The sequence below is a fragment of the Crocodylus siamensis genome, chromosome 3 (genome assembly GCF_052110815.1).
Source record: "Crocodylus siamensis isolate JL-2025a chromosome 3, ASM5211081v1, whole genome shotgun sequence".
Lineage (NCBI taxonomy): Eukaryota > Metazoa > Chordata > Crocodylia > Crocodylidae > Crocodylus > Crocodylus siamensis.
In genome coordinates this window covers 194,652,206-194,666,376 of record NC_143397.1, presented here as the reverse complement: position 1 = coordinate 194,666,376, position 14,171 = coordinate 194,652,206, and the positions used below count along the sequence as shown (strand labels likewise).

Below are 14,171 nucleotides of genomic sequence, written 5' to 3'. Positions count from 1 at the left end.
GCTAAGTATTTCCATATATCAGGAAGACTTGCAAAATCTGCTTTTATCCAACATTGCAGGGTGATGGTTGATCAACAGTCATATGATGAGATATCAAAAAGTGTTTGTTTGGGGGGCAGTTTTTGGGTGGGAGGGAAAACAGAGCTCGGGCTATACAGTAGTCAGCAGTGAGGTTTTCACTCACAGTCATATTTGTATAATTGGTAATATTTACCAGCCCTTTGACTTGCCTATCCCATTTCTTTTTTTCCTGAATTTGAAACTTTTTATATTTCTTCTCATGGATTTGGTGAATGGCATATGCATGTTATATACACATAGCACTACAGCATGTGCAGAAGCAAAGAAAATGGTGGAAATGTACAATTCCACTGCTAGCATACAATTGGACAAAGATGTAGAGATTATTCACAAACAGCCAGACAGTTATCTGGCACTTGCTATCTATTACTCTGATAATATTTTGTTTTCTTCTGGGTAGAAGTAGATTGAAATACTTTCTGCTCATCTATGAAACTTTCCTAAATATACAGCCCACACAAAGGGGACAAAAGATCACTATATGGTCATCAGTGAAACTGTTATTTGCTTGCGTGATTTTTGGACCCAAACCTAATGTATAACAATTACGGAGGTTAGTAAATACTAGACAGGAACTGAGAAAGGGACAATGCTAATAAAGGGATAATGCTCAGGTTCTAATGCTGAACAATTTATGAGCTGCTATGATTTTAAATACCCCCATACCTAAATTAATATAACACAATTCCTTGGTGTAAATAAAAATCAGCTATACATATATTTAGCCAATTGCTTTATTAAGTACATTGCAAGGAAAACATTGAATAACTTCAGATAAAGAAAAAGATTAAATAAAAAAATCATTCTCAGTGCATAGCTAAACCATAGATGAAGCAAATCTTGTGGTCTGCATTTGGCAAGGATTGCTCATTCTATACAGAGGCTGTGTTCTTAACTAACCATACAGAGGAATATGGAAATATTAGAGGTAGTAACCAGTAAAGAAATTTGGATCAGTTATATAACTTGGATTACAAACTATCTTGCTGGATACAAACACTTTCTAAAATCAGCCTATTTATTTTTTGCTATGTTTGAAAAGGAACAAAGTGTAAATTATTATTTGGTAAATAACTTGTCTCCCAGACAGCCACTTTGCAGGTAGAGAGGCATTTCCAGCCTTACTGATTTCCATAACCTTTATTTTGGATCCTATGAAATTTTCTCACTTGTTACTGTTCTATCCCACTTACAAGAAATCATACCTCATTCTATGAGTAAACAGAATAGCCAGCAAACAGGGACTGCCAACAGGGGAACAGTTTGCAGGCAGTTACTGGAGGCAAGAAGAGGAAGGAAGAAGGTGGAGAGAAGCCAGGCCAGGCACCAGAACCTGCCAAGGAAAGGTAAGTCATCCAGCTGCCTGTACCTTTGGTTTAGCTGACTGTTTGTTTGTTTTTTTGGTGGGGGTTGTGCTCTGAGAAGCTGGGAGTGAGTGCTGATTGTTGATTGCTGTGAGATTGTTGCCTGGGCGTGAGTCAGCCCAGGCCCAGAAGGGTATAAAAGGAGACTCCCCAGGTGACCAGGGAGCCAGCGAACAGGGACTGCCAACAGGGGAGGAGTTCACAGGCCAGTTTGTGGGTAGGAGTACACACTGTATAAGAGGACTTCAGGTAAGTGAATGAGGAGGGGGCTAATATGGGGGTAGTGACACGAAGCGCAGCCAGGGACCCTTCTCTGCTGCTGCCTTCACCCTGGAGCTCCTGTGACGCTTCTACCCAGACATGCCCCTTGGATGGGTCAGCAGTGCCCTGGCCCCCCCGTCTGTGGGGCTTGCCTGGAGGGACCTCTCTGAGGCCTGGGGATAGTGTGAGGGCTGGGGGTTCCCTTGCATGCCCCACATGTACCCAGATCGAGGGCCTGGAGGGGCAGGTGAGGGAACTCCAGGCAGAGGTGAGCAGGCTGTGGTGGATCAGGGTTGCAGAGGATGAGATTGATAGATACTTTCATTCTCTGCCGCACCAGACACCTAGCACAGAGACATCATGGGAGAGACCCAGGACAGCCAAATGGAGGACGGTCACCTCCACAGCTAGACAGCATGCAGCTGTGATTGCTTCCCCAATGAAACTGGGGAACAGATACAAACCATGGCAGGACTGGAGGATGATGCAGCAGAGGAAGACACATCTGCAACAAACACCAGGCAGGCTAAGCAACAACTGAGCAGCCAGGTCATCATGGCGGGCGACTCCCTCCTAAGAGGCATGGAGGGGCCTATCTGTCGACTGGATCCCATGGTACAGGAGGTTTGCTGCCTACTCAGAGCCAGGTAGATTCTGCGAGGATTCCCAACCTCATCAGGTCCTCTGATTACTATCCCATAGTCCTCCTCCATGTGGGCATGAATGATGCAGCCAGAAGTACTCTGGACCATGTCATGGGTGATTACAGGGCTCTGGGGGCCAGGATTAGGAAGTCGGGGGCACAGGTGGTCTTCTCATCCATCCTTCCAGTCAGCAATTGCTGTCAGCATCAGGGTACCTGCATCAGGGAAGTCAACCTGCAGCTCCAGAGTTGGTGCCATCATGCAGATTTTGGCTTCTACAACCACGATCCATACTTCCATCAGAGGGGTATCCTGGGATGAGATGGTCTTCATCTTTCTTCAAAAGGGTAAGATTCTGTTATCTGACAGGTTGCCTGATCTCCTCCTAAGGGCTTTAAACTAGGTTCATTGCGGGATGGGGAAGCAGAGGATAAGGAGAACCTAGGATCAGCAAGCCACAAGCAATGCACTGGATCAGCCCGCGATAAGCACTAAGGTAAGTGCTAAGGAGCCCGATAGACATCAGGGCAAGGGGGGTACCAGTGGCACCCATCGGGGGGCTTAAATGTCTCTACACTAATGCTAGGAGCATGGGGAACAAATAGGAGGAACTTGCACTTCTGCTTGCAAGCAAAAATTTTAACCTGGTTGAACTAACTGAAACCTGGTGGGGCCCTACTCACAATTGGGCAGTAAGCATTGAGGGCCATAGGTTGTACAGATGTCATAGAGTGGGGAAGAAAGGTGTGGGGGGGGTGCTCTATACATCCTCTATAATCAAGATGGGAGTAGAGGAGGAACAAACTGATGTACTGTGGGTCCAGATACAGGGGGGTCAGGGGAAAGGGACTTGGTAGTGGAGGTCTACTATAGAACACCACACCAAGAGGATGAGCTAGTTCTGGAATTCTCCATAAAGCTCTCAAAGGCCCTATGGTTCAGAGATATGGTTGTCATGGGTGACCTAAACTACCCTGACATCTGCTGGGAGGAGCAGTCAGACAAATCTAACCGCTCACGTAGGTTCTTAACCTGCCTACAGGACCTCCACCTAATGCAGGAGGTATACAATCCCACTAGAGGAAGCGCCTTGCTGGACTTGCTGTTAGCTACAGGGGATGACCTAGTGGAGAATCTGCAGGTACAGGGTAACCTAGGGAATAGTGACCATTGATTGACTGAATTCACTGTCCAGTGAAGAGTGGATAAACTAACCAGCAGGGCTGAAGTGCTAGACTTCTGAAAAGCTAACTTCAATGTGCTCAGGAGATAAGCTAGTGAGCCATTAAAGCTCAAGAGCATCGGTGAAATGGGGGTCCGGGAAGGGTGGTCCTTTCTCAAGGGAGCAATCCTACAGGTGCAGAAGGAGACAATCCCATTGTACATAAAAGGGAGCAAAGGGGCCAAAAAGCCCTCTTGGCTGAACAGGGGAGTCCAGAAAAGCTTAAGGGCAAAGAAAGTGACATACAGGCTGTAGAAATGGGGTAGCTACCAAGGAGGAGTATGCCTCACTGGCTCGCACTTGCAGGGAATGAGTTAGGAAGGCCAAAGCAAGATTAGAACTTAGGCTGTCAACAAAAATTAAGGACAACAAAAAGTCCTTATGCAGGGAGTAAAAGGAAGGCGCAAGACAGCATAGGACCCCTACAGGACAAACTAAGGCAGTTGGTGACTGGGGGGGGACAAAGCTGAGGTCTTCAATGAGTTCTTTGCATCTGTATTCCTAGACATAGACCAAGACAAATCTCCCAGTTGGATCACAGACAGACACACGAGGGATACCAGCCCACCAACTGTTAGTGCAGACTTAGTTAAGGGGCACTTGGAGGGGCTGGATGTGTTTAGATAAGCAGGCCCAGATGAACTTCATCCAAGGGTGCTGAAGGAATTGGCCAGTGTCATAGCAGAGTCACTGGCATGACTGTTTGAGTACTCATGGTGCTCCAGTCAGGTCCCAGAGGACTGGAGAAGGGCCAATGTGGTCCCTATTTTCAAGAAGGGGAGGAGGGAGGAACTGGGAAACTACAGACCAGTTAGTCTCACCTCTATCCTTGGGAAAACTCTGGAAAAAATCATTAAGGATCACATTTGTGGGAGCCCAGCAAGGGAAATAACACTGAAAGGAAATCAGCACAGATTCATTGCAGGCAGATCCTGCCTGACTAACCTTGTTCCTTTTTATGACCAAGTCAGAAGATGCTTAGACACAGGAGTCAAGGTAGATGTCATCTACCTAAACTTTAAGAAGGCCTTTGATATGGTATCTCATTCTATTCATGTAAATAAACTGACAGGCTGTGATGTAAATGATTACATGGTCAGATGGGTGGCAAATTGGCTTAGGGGTTGCACCCAGAAAGTGGTGGAGGACAGGTCGATATCGATCTGGAAAGATGTGGGCAGTGGAGGCCTGCAAGGCTTGGCCCTTGGACTAGTGCTATTCAACATCTTCATCAGTGACTTGGATAAAGGCGTGGAGAGCACCCTGTCCAAGTTTGCAGATGATACCAAATTATGGGGCAAATTAAACACAGCAGAGGGTAGGGAATGGATCCAGGTGGATCTGGACAGGTTGAAAAAATGGGCAGAATGAAATAGGATGTAGTTCAACTAAGACAAGTGCAAAGTGCCACACCTGGGCAAAAAGGACCAACACACTTGCAGGCTAGGGGATGACCTTCTCAGCAGTGGAAAGGGATCTTCGAGTTATAGTTGACTCCAAAATGAACACAAGTCATCAATGTGATGAAGTGATCAACAAGGCTAACTGCACTTTATCATGCATTAGCAGATACATGACAAACAGGTCCAGGGTGGTGATGCTTCCCTTCTATGCGGCACTGGTCAGGCTGCAGATAGAGTACTGTGTCCAGTTTTGGGCACTGCACTTCAAGAGCGATGCAGAGAATCTTGAGAGAGTTCGGAGGATAGCCTCTTGTATGATTAGATGCCTGAGGCAAGGCCCTATGAGGAGAAACTGAGGGACCTGGATCTCTTCAGCCTTCACAAGAGAAGGCTAAGAGGTGATCTTGTGGCTGCCTATAAATTCATCAGGGGAGGGCAGCAGGAAACAGGAGATGCTCTATTTACTAGGGCACCCACTGGAATAACTAGGAACAATGGCCACAAATTGATGGAAAGCAGATTTAGGTTGGACTTTAGATAGAACTTCTTTATGGTAAAGGTTGCCAGTCTGGAATGGGCTTCCAAGGGAGGTGGTGCTCTCCCCTCCATAAGAGGAGACTGGACAAGCACCTGGCTGGGGTAATATGACCCCAGTGCTCTTTCCTGCCCAGGGCAGGGGATCAGACTTGATGATCTATTTGAGGTCCCTTCCGACCCTAACATCTATGAATCTATAAATGAACTAAAATGAATACTTCTAGAGTATGAGTCAACTCAACTTGAGTAAAGTTGCACAATCTAGCTCTAAATTATCACTGTGGGAAGAGCTCCTGATTGCATACTCAGAGACCAAATAGGTTCCAGCTAGAAAGTTGAAAGGAAAATAGCTGGGTATAACTGCACTCCATATTCTGAAAGATCTAAAGAAAATGACAATAAAATTATAAACACCAAAAAACCATGCTTTTTTCAATTCAGAAAAATCAGGCCAAGAAATTTTGTGAAATCAATGTTCGCTGCTGTTTTTCACCAAATGAAAGGTGTTCAAAGAGAATCCACTTGCAGGTGGGAAGCATAATAAATCAGAACAGAAAAATCAAAATGCATAAGAGAAACTTTAGACAATTCTGATGTGCTGTTTAATACATTCAGGGGCATAGGGGCTGTAAGATGTTTCTGTGTCGGGGATAAACAACACACAGTTGTTGTTATCATATGCATCAAATGTACAAGGAAAAGCTTGTGTTTCCTTCCTGTACTCCTGTAAGAAAAGATTACCCACAAGACCCTGAGTTCCTCAGGGTGCTTTTTTTGTATGGGGCTCTTTATATATTGTTGTTTTAAGTACCCTACGGACACGTTGCTTAGTATGGAAAAATGCTGATGGGCACAGAAAGAGTGCTTTTATTCAAAGAGTTGTACAACTGGATTTCAATAGTTGCTTGCAGATAAAAAAAAAAATAAAATCTGTACACATGCACTGCCCGCAACAAGGCTCAAACCAATGAGATCAGACAAGTTGTAATTCAGTCCAAAATTTAGCCCCTTGCATATAGTACACAATATCCACTAAAAAAAACCCCTGGCAGTTTCTTTATGATTCAGGATTAGATGGCATGTGACAGATGTGGGATATATCAATGTCAACCTAGAATTTTAAAAATGACAGGCATATCCCACATCTATCATACCAACAAAGTTTTTTTTTTTAAAGAGATACATAATGTCCAAGCAAAGAGGACGATTTCATTGCCAGAAACTGAAGACAAAGGTGATGAACGCAGAAGCAGTAAGGACGTTGCATCACTTAATTGCTTGGGCCAAAACTCAGGACTCCTGAAAGAACAGGAGGTCAGATTTAGAGGGAATGAGTTCAGGATTTTGATGCTTTCTCATATGTGGATGGACACATATGAGACAGTAAATTTCATATGGAATTCCATAAATATGCATTTTTCTTAGGCTTTTTTTAAGAAAAACAAGTGAGTGTGTGAATGAGAGATCCCATTCCTAAACCCATTTCCTTGTTTTACTACCCACTGTCCCTCAAGGTATTCATTAGAAAATGGGAGCTTCCATTGGCAACTGGACTTGTGATTAACCACCAGAGATTCCTAGTTGCTTATGGCATCGATTCTAGAGCACTCACAGCTGGAATGCAGGGTCCCCTTACTCAAAAAGGGCATTCAACACGAGGTTAGTATATCAGGAAGAGATAGTATATCTAAGAGATCCAGAGCAAAGACCAGGGATCAGTCACTCCTTAGACCAAAGGACTCAATCGAAAGTATGTATTTAAATTCTAGCAAAACAGACTGGTGTCTGTCCAGAGAACTAACAGAAGAGCAGGGTTTCTGGTTCATACAACATTCTGGGTTTCTTTTTTTTCATTGTGTTTCAGTCAAACAATAAAAAACATTTTTTTCAACATTTCCTCAGACTGAAGTTCCAAAAGCATTTTTGAAAACATTCCATGGCCTCTTCTACTCCCATTTGAAATTATCCAATCTGTCCAGTCTTTATTTCCCAAGCCAGTGAGGAGATGGGAGGGGGAGAAAGGGATAATTTTCTTTTGAATAGGAAGAGGCACCAGTGCTTTACATTGGCAAAGTTTCTCTAAATTATACAGTGTACTCATCTGGAAGAGTGAAGAATAGTCCTCTTACAGTAATTAAAAATAAAATATTCTGTAAGATGCAGTTCCTGGACTCCTTCCTCTCGGGGCAACAACTTTTTTTGTAAGAGTGAAACATTTGTGATATTAACAGTAGAGCTAGAAAGAGAACAGTAATTCTACTGCACTAAGCATTCTGAAATTTTGAAATTAGGTTTTATTCCAAATTGGAACAAGAGCCTCCTTCCTTTTCTTTTTAACTCTCCATAAAAATGAATGGAGTTGCAAGCCCTGAAAGCCCCAGGAGCTCTCACATAAAAGCTACCCATCCAAACTTCTCACATTCAAATAATTTCCAAAAGCATTTTTGCTTTGATGAATTGGCATATTTTGATGAAAAATACTTCACTGGAATGTTTTCAAGAGCTCTAATTTAAAGACATCCAAATTGTAAGTGCTGATGCACAGGGTTTCACTAGGGATAGTGATGGAGGCATTCGGTTTGTGAACCAGAGACAAAGGCAGACTACCTTTGAGTGTGCTGGAGGAGAAAAGAGCCTTTTAACAAGCTGTAGTTTGCACAGCTATGAATGGCAGCTAGCTGCCAGGTGGTGCACGAGAGGCCCCAGCATTATGATTTTCCCAACACACTTTATTTTTATTTGATATTTATTTTTTATGTTTTGGTCTTCCAGTCTAAATCAAAGTACCCAAATTAGTTCTGAATCCTCTTGATTGAGCAACACTCAATCATTCAAAAACCATATGTGGTGCTGCTACTGGCAAGCATCCTCCACCCCAGACTTTTCAGCCCAGGGCTTCAGATACTCCCAAATCTGCTGGTGGGCATCCTATGTACAGGCCCAAGCCTGTACATGGAGTTTGGATGCCCCCAAGTCTCTCTTGTCCTTAGCCCAGGGGCAGGCAATTATTTTGAGCAGAGGGCCACTTACCTACTTTCAGCAAGCCATCGAGGGCCTCATTACAGGCAGCCACAGCATATTAATATAATTTTTAAAAAATTTTAGGGGCCCTGTGGGCCGAATAGAATGGCCTGGTGGGCTGCATCCAGCCCCTGGGCTGCATTTTGCCCACCTCTGCCTTAGCCAATGGCCACAGGTACAAACTAGGGAGGATTCCCCCATTTCCATAAAGTAGGTGTATAAATAAGATCCACTGGAAGCTGGCCAGTGGGAAGCTAATTACAAGACTTACAGGGTGTCCTGTCCACAGCATGTTGTCCACTACACAATGCCATTTAAATCCATACCAGTCTTCATCTTAGCCCACATTTACACTAATGGGGCCTTATCCTCAGCAAGTGTAAATTATTTGAACTCCACTAATGACATTGGAGCCACACTGATACCTGTTTCCATATACCTGATTAGGGTTTGCTGAGCAGACATTAGGATTCTTCTGTAAATAGGCAAGTTGAGGAAGTGCTCAGTGTGACTTCTCCCCTCATCACTGCTGTGTAGATAACCTATGACATGGCTTTTAGTATACCCTACCTAGATTTTGCAATTTGGTGACCATCTGCTAATAACCTTCCTTACCAATTTCATCTCAGAAACAAGTTGCACCTTCTGTTGTAGGCCCAGAGGAGATTCCATCAAGTCAAATATTTATCCCTTGCCCTCCTCTATCAAAGAGGATAATTGGAAAAAAACAACAACAACAAGAAACAACTGAGTGTGTGTGTACACCTTACAATGGCTTCAATATGTTGCCTTGCCAGAAATGTAGAAAATTGCCTAGGAAACCCATTGCCAAACGATACCATCACTATTAACAACAACAAAAAATCCCAAGGGCTGCAAAGAACTGTCTTTATTAACACTCTCTTCCCTTAAGCAGAGTATTATTAGTAGTGTCACAGGACACCTATCTATTATTGAGTCTCTTGCTCTTCTGATTTATTAAAGAGAGACTTCTTTGGTTTAGTAGGGCTTACTAAAATCCTATTCAACTCTTCTTCATTTTTTATCATTAGACTGGTATATACTTTAAACCACTCCTTTCTCCTCTCTGAACTACAACCAAGGTGGGGAAGGAAAACAGTTAGTTGGAACAGAAAAAATAGATTTAAGGGACAGCAGTTAAGAGAAAAAATAAGCAATACAATGCAAGAATGTGCTTTAACTGCAAAATGCATGGGTAAACCCTAAATGCTGGGTATGGTCATTTTGACTCAAATGCTGTTTGCTTCTCCCTGAGGAGCAGCTCTTTTATTTAGTAACTCATACCCATTCCTTCCCACATGTTATTTACCTTCAAAGATGTTAGGTTCAACTCATGACAGGTGACAATGCTAGCATGAAAGACTGTCTGCAATGGACATTAATGAGTTTCCTTTAGGCCTCAATGAAGTTGAGTAACCTTAAGGTGATTCATGCTCTTCTAGATCTGAACAATAATATTTCAGTTTATACTGAGGATGCAGCATGATATGAAAACAGCAAAATCCAAAGAGTTGGCGATTTTACAACTCTTGCAAAGTTAAGTTCCAGTTCCAGCGCTTTCAAATCATTCATTAGGCAATGCACTAACTCTTTTATTCTCCCTTCCATTTGGGATCTCCTGTGCAGCACCTGAAGGCAAACAAACAAGAAAGACTGGGATTTTAAAGTATATTCTAAAGTTTATTGTTACTTTTATGATGTAGTTCAATGAAATATAAGAAAACAATTCTAGCTATAGCTAACATAAACTGGAAAAGCTGCCCTAAAAGGCTCAGTATAAAGCTGCATGTGTCGAATAGATCATTTTGACAGTTTGCAGTGCCTCAGAGGCTTTAAATATTTGATACGTTCACCATTTGTTAATACTTTGAGACAAACATGAAAAGAAACTGGAATACAGCAAGCTGGCAGGAGCACTGACTTGTAGGCTAAGTACAAATAGACAAAAAGCCCAAGGCTGAATCGATTTAATCTTTGCAGGTTAGTCTAAGCTGCGTAGATTGAACCAATAAGTAAGTGAACAGACATTCACTTTTGCTTTCAAAAGCGAAGCCACATACCTGCAGTGGCTCAGGTCAGAAGTCGGGGAGTGCTAGAGCACAGCTCTGCTCAGCTGGAGCAGACAGCTTGGACCAAAGCTAGCCCACACACCCTGCAAGAGGGTTTTGTGGGTGAGGTGCAAAACATCCCAGGGTGCTGGGGGACTGTGAAGTAACTTGAATCTGGAGGGGATCTGAGATAGAAGTTCAATAAAACAATTTAACCTAAATCAGTTAAGTCTGATACTACATCCATCCAGGTTTACCTTAAACCAGTTTTGGCCATTTTGAAAATTGTTTATGTGCACTGAACTTCTGTTGTGTTACAAATTTGAATCAGTTTCTGATCACTTATACTGGTTTATGTGTAATTTCTGCCCCAGCCAGGAAGCCAGGCATGTCTGTCGTTGGCATCAAGTTTTAATTGTAAATAGAGTTGCTGGGCTCTTGGCTATGTTCATTCAGTTGGGCTTTCAGGAGCGTCAAGTATACACATCCACATATTAATTAAGGGAAAAGCAATACTAAGGCTGCCCAGGACAACCTTGCCAAAATCAGACTTGAAGGCAGGCAATCCAGTCTACGTGTAAAGAAAGTGTTTTACACTGGGTGATGTGCAGTATGTACATATTAAAAATACAGATTGACTATAGTCCCTACATGACAACAGGTGTTTCAATACGCACTCAGATATCATGGTAATGGCTGTGGCATAAGACACTTTAATAAACATATAGGGCACATCCAGATAAGTATGCACATGCAGTCTGTGGCACTTCAAATCTGTTTAAGGCACCACAAACTGCATGCGGCACACGTGGAACCGTGTACCGCACTGCAAATTTGCAATGCAGCACCAACATTTGATACTGGGAACTTCTGGTAAAAGCGGCCAAAAAGCACCCCAAAAAAATGCAGCGCACACTCAGAGTGTGTGCCAGAGCAACTGGAGGCTGGGTTCTCCAGGGAAACACTCTAGCTGCTGGCCACAGCATCTCCCCTCCTCTAGATCTGCCCCAGCTCCTCCAGCATGCTGAGAGCCAGGAGAAGTGGGAAATGGGCAGTTAGCCCAAAGCAGGGCACTTTGCCCTGCACCACACCACGTGTGCAGGGACATGTGCAGCAGCAAAAAGTAGTGGCACAAATTTGTTCTGCTGCAAACACTTGCCTCTGCATGTGGGGATGTGGCCAGAAAGGAGAAAAAGAGACAGAATATAATAAATGGTTCAACAGAACATGGCAACAGTACAAGTTTTAGAACAGTAGTACAGAAGAAATCAGTTTAGTCCCCACATCTATTCACTTGTGGACTTCTCTGTTCTGACTATCATTTAAGATGTCTATTCTGGTGTTGATAAAGAAGAAGGAGAATAGGACAGACAGAGAGTAGGACACATACCAATGGCTTAGATTTGCAGAAAAGTAGGTTTAAATTGAACATAAGGAAAAACTACTTCACTCTTAAAACAGTGAAGCAGTAGAACAGATTGCTTAAGGAAATTGTGGATGTTTTTATTGGAGGGTTTCAAGAAGAAGTTAAGTATTGTTTAGGGACTATATATGAGTAGCAATATGTAGAGTGCATTGGAAAGAGTAACACTTGAAAGCCCCCTAACACCATAATCATTGGAAGATCACAAGAAGAGCTCTGCAGTCCAGAGCAGGGGATAACAGAGAGAACTATCCTGAGCAGCAAAAGAATGAAGCAAAGCTCCACAATTGGCTTGGTTATGGAAAAAGATTAATGGACTTGGGATAAGTTTAGTGAGGACATACAGACAGGGGATTTCTGGCACTCCAGTTAGAGGGTATAATGTACAGAAATATTCTTGCTGGGCACTTGTACATGTAAGGGGGGTTTAGTCCTTAGGGCTGCATTCTATGCCCCCTAAATTGAAATGGTGAGTTAACTGAAACACTCCATTTCAATTTAGGGGTTTCTGTCACTGGTACATGAGGAGCCCAATTTTTTTTTTTTTTGCAGTGTGGCTGGGGGGCAGCTGCTGGTGGGCTGAGCAGCCTCTGAGCTGTAGGGAGCCCCACTCCTTCCCTCCACAGCAGCAGCACCCCCAGGGCCACATAGTTTGGAGGCAGCACCCAGCCACATCCAACTCTTCCCCGACCCTGAGCTGGGGAGCACCCAGCCTGCTAGCAGCCCACTTTGGCAGCCCCAGGGGGTACCACTGCTGCAGAGGGAAAGATCAGAGTTCCCCACAAATCAGGGGCTGCTCAACCCACTGGCAGTTTGCCCCCCAACCATGAGAGAGGCAGGCAGGCTCTGCTAAAAAAACAAAGAAAAGGATTGGGTCCCTCACTGCTTTTGCCATCAGCAGGCACTTGAAGGCAGAAGCGGTGATGGGCCCGATCCTTTTTTTCTACAGAGCCTGCCTGCCTCTCCCAAGGCAAGGGGGAGAGCTGACTAATAGCTGCAACACATCATTGCAAACTAAACTACATCCTGATACAAACTCATTTAACCCCCCCAAAACTTCTCCATGGGTACAGCATGTTGCCATTAAGCCACACAAAGTGACATTTTCATCATGTGTACATGGTAATAGTGTCACGTGTACAAGCTCCCACTATCCTCAGGTTGCAGGTATTATTTTTCCCCCATGCTTCTGGGCCTTCATGGGGCCAGAAAGAATTTTATTCCCCACCTGTTGATATGGGGAGGGGTAGGGGGAGGGTTGTCTTCCTCAGAAACATTGGATGTTGGCTGCAGCTAAGGCTGAAGATTTTCATTGGGGTGTGTCAGTGCTTCTACTGAGATTAAAACCCAGATGTTCCCAGTTAGAGGGTCTTACGCTCCACTCAGGGTCAGATCAATTGCTGTATTTGGGATCAGGAACCAGCGTGACCATGCTCAGATTGGTTCCGACTGTGGGGAGTTTTGCTTTCCTCTGTGGTGGGGATCATGGTCCTCTTCCTTGGAGATCTGAAGTGCATTTTTAACAACCTTGCAGTGGCAGGACAATGAAAGCCCTCATTCTCCTGCTTTACCTTCTGACAGGGTTCCTTGTGTGGTTTTAGGAACTGGTTAGACAAGCATTTGTATGGGATGATTTGGACAAGGATGATCCTGCCTTGGTCAGGGAGCTGGACTAGATGACCTCCTTAAGTCTCTTCCAACCCTAATTTTCGATGATTCTGTAATTCAAGACTGAATACTTTATATGGTCCTGAATATGCCATTTCATGGTGAAGTGGGCAAGAGCTGAAGTCAGAAACACCGATGGTGTAGTGTCAGCTGCTACTACTCACGCGCACGCGTGTGTGTGTATGTGTGTAGGCACATGCACATGGGTGTACATGTGTGTATGCATGCATGCACGTGCACACACACCCACGTGCACACACACACACTCACACTTTCTCTCTCATTCCCTCTAGAGGCCTGCTGTCTGCACTTGTTCTCTGCAAGCAAAATACCTACAGAAAATGTAACAGTGACCCCCACACCCCCTATGCCTCCCTTGTGTGGAACTGTCTATAATAGCCACAGTCTAGTCCTATATGTTTGTCTACTTAACCTAAGATGTGTTCTCTATGGTGTAAAAATTAATTTGTATTGATTT

The 14,171-nt window shown here is 43.9% G+C and overlaps 1 protein-coding gene across 3 annotated transcripts in view; it reads right to left on the bottom strand.

The window, feature by feature from the left end:
- Positions 1-14,171, bottom strand: part of NKAIN3 (sodium/potassium transporting ATPase interacting 3) — a 691,062-nt gene that overhangs the window by 480,481 nt on the left and 196,410 nt on the right. The gene's annotated exons all lie outside the window — the stretch shown is intronic.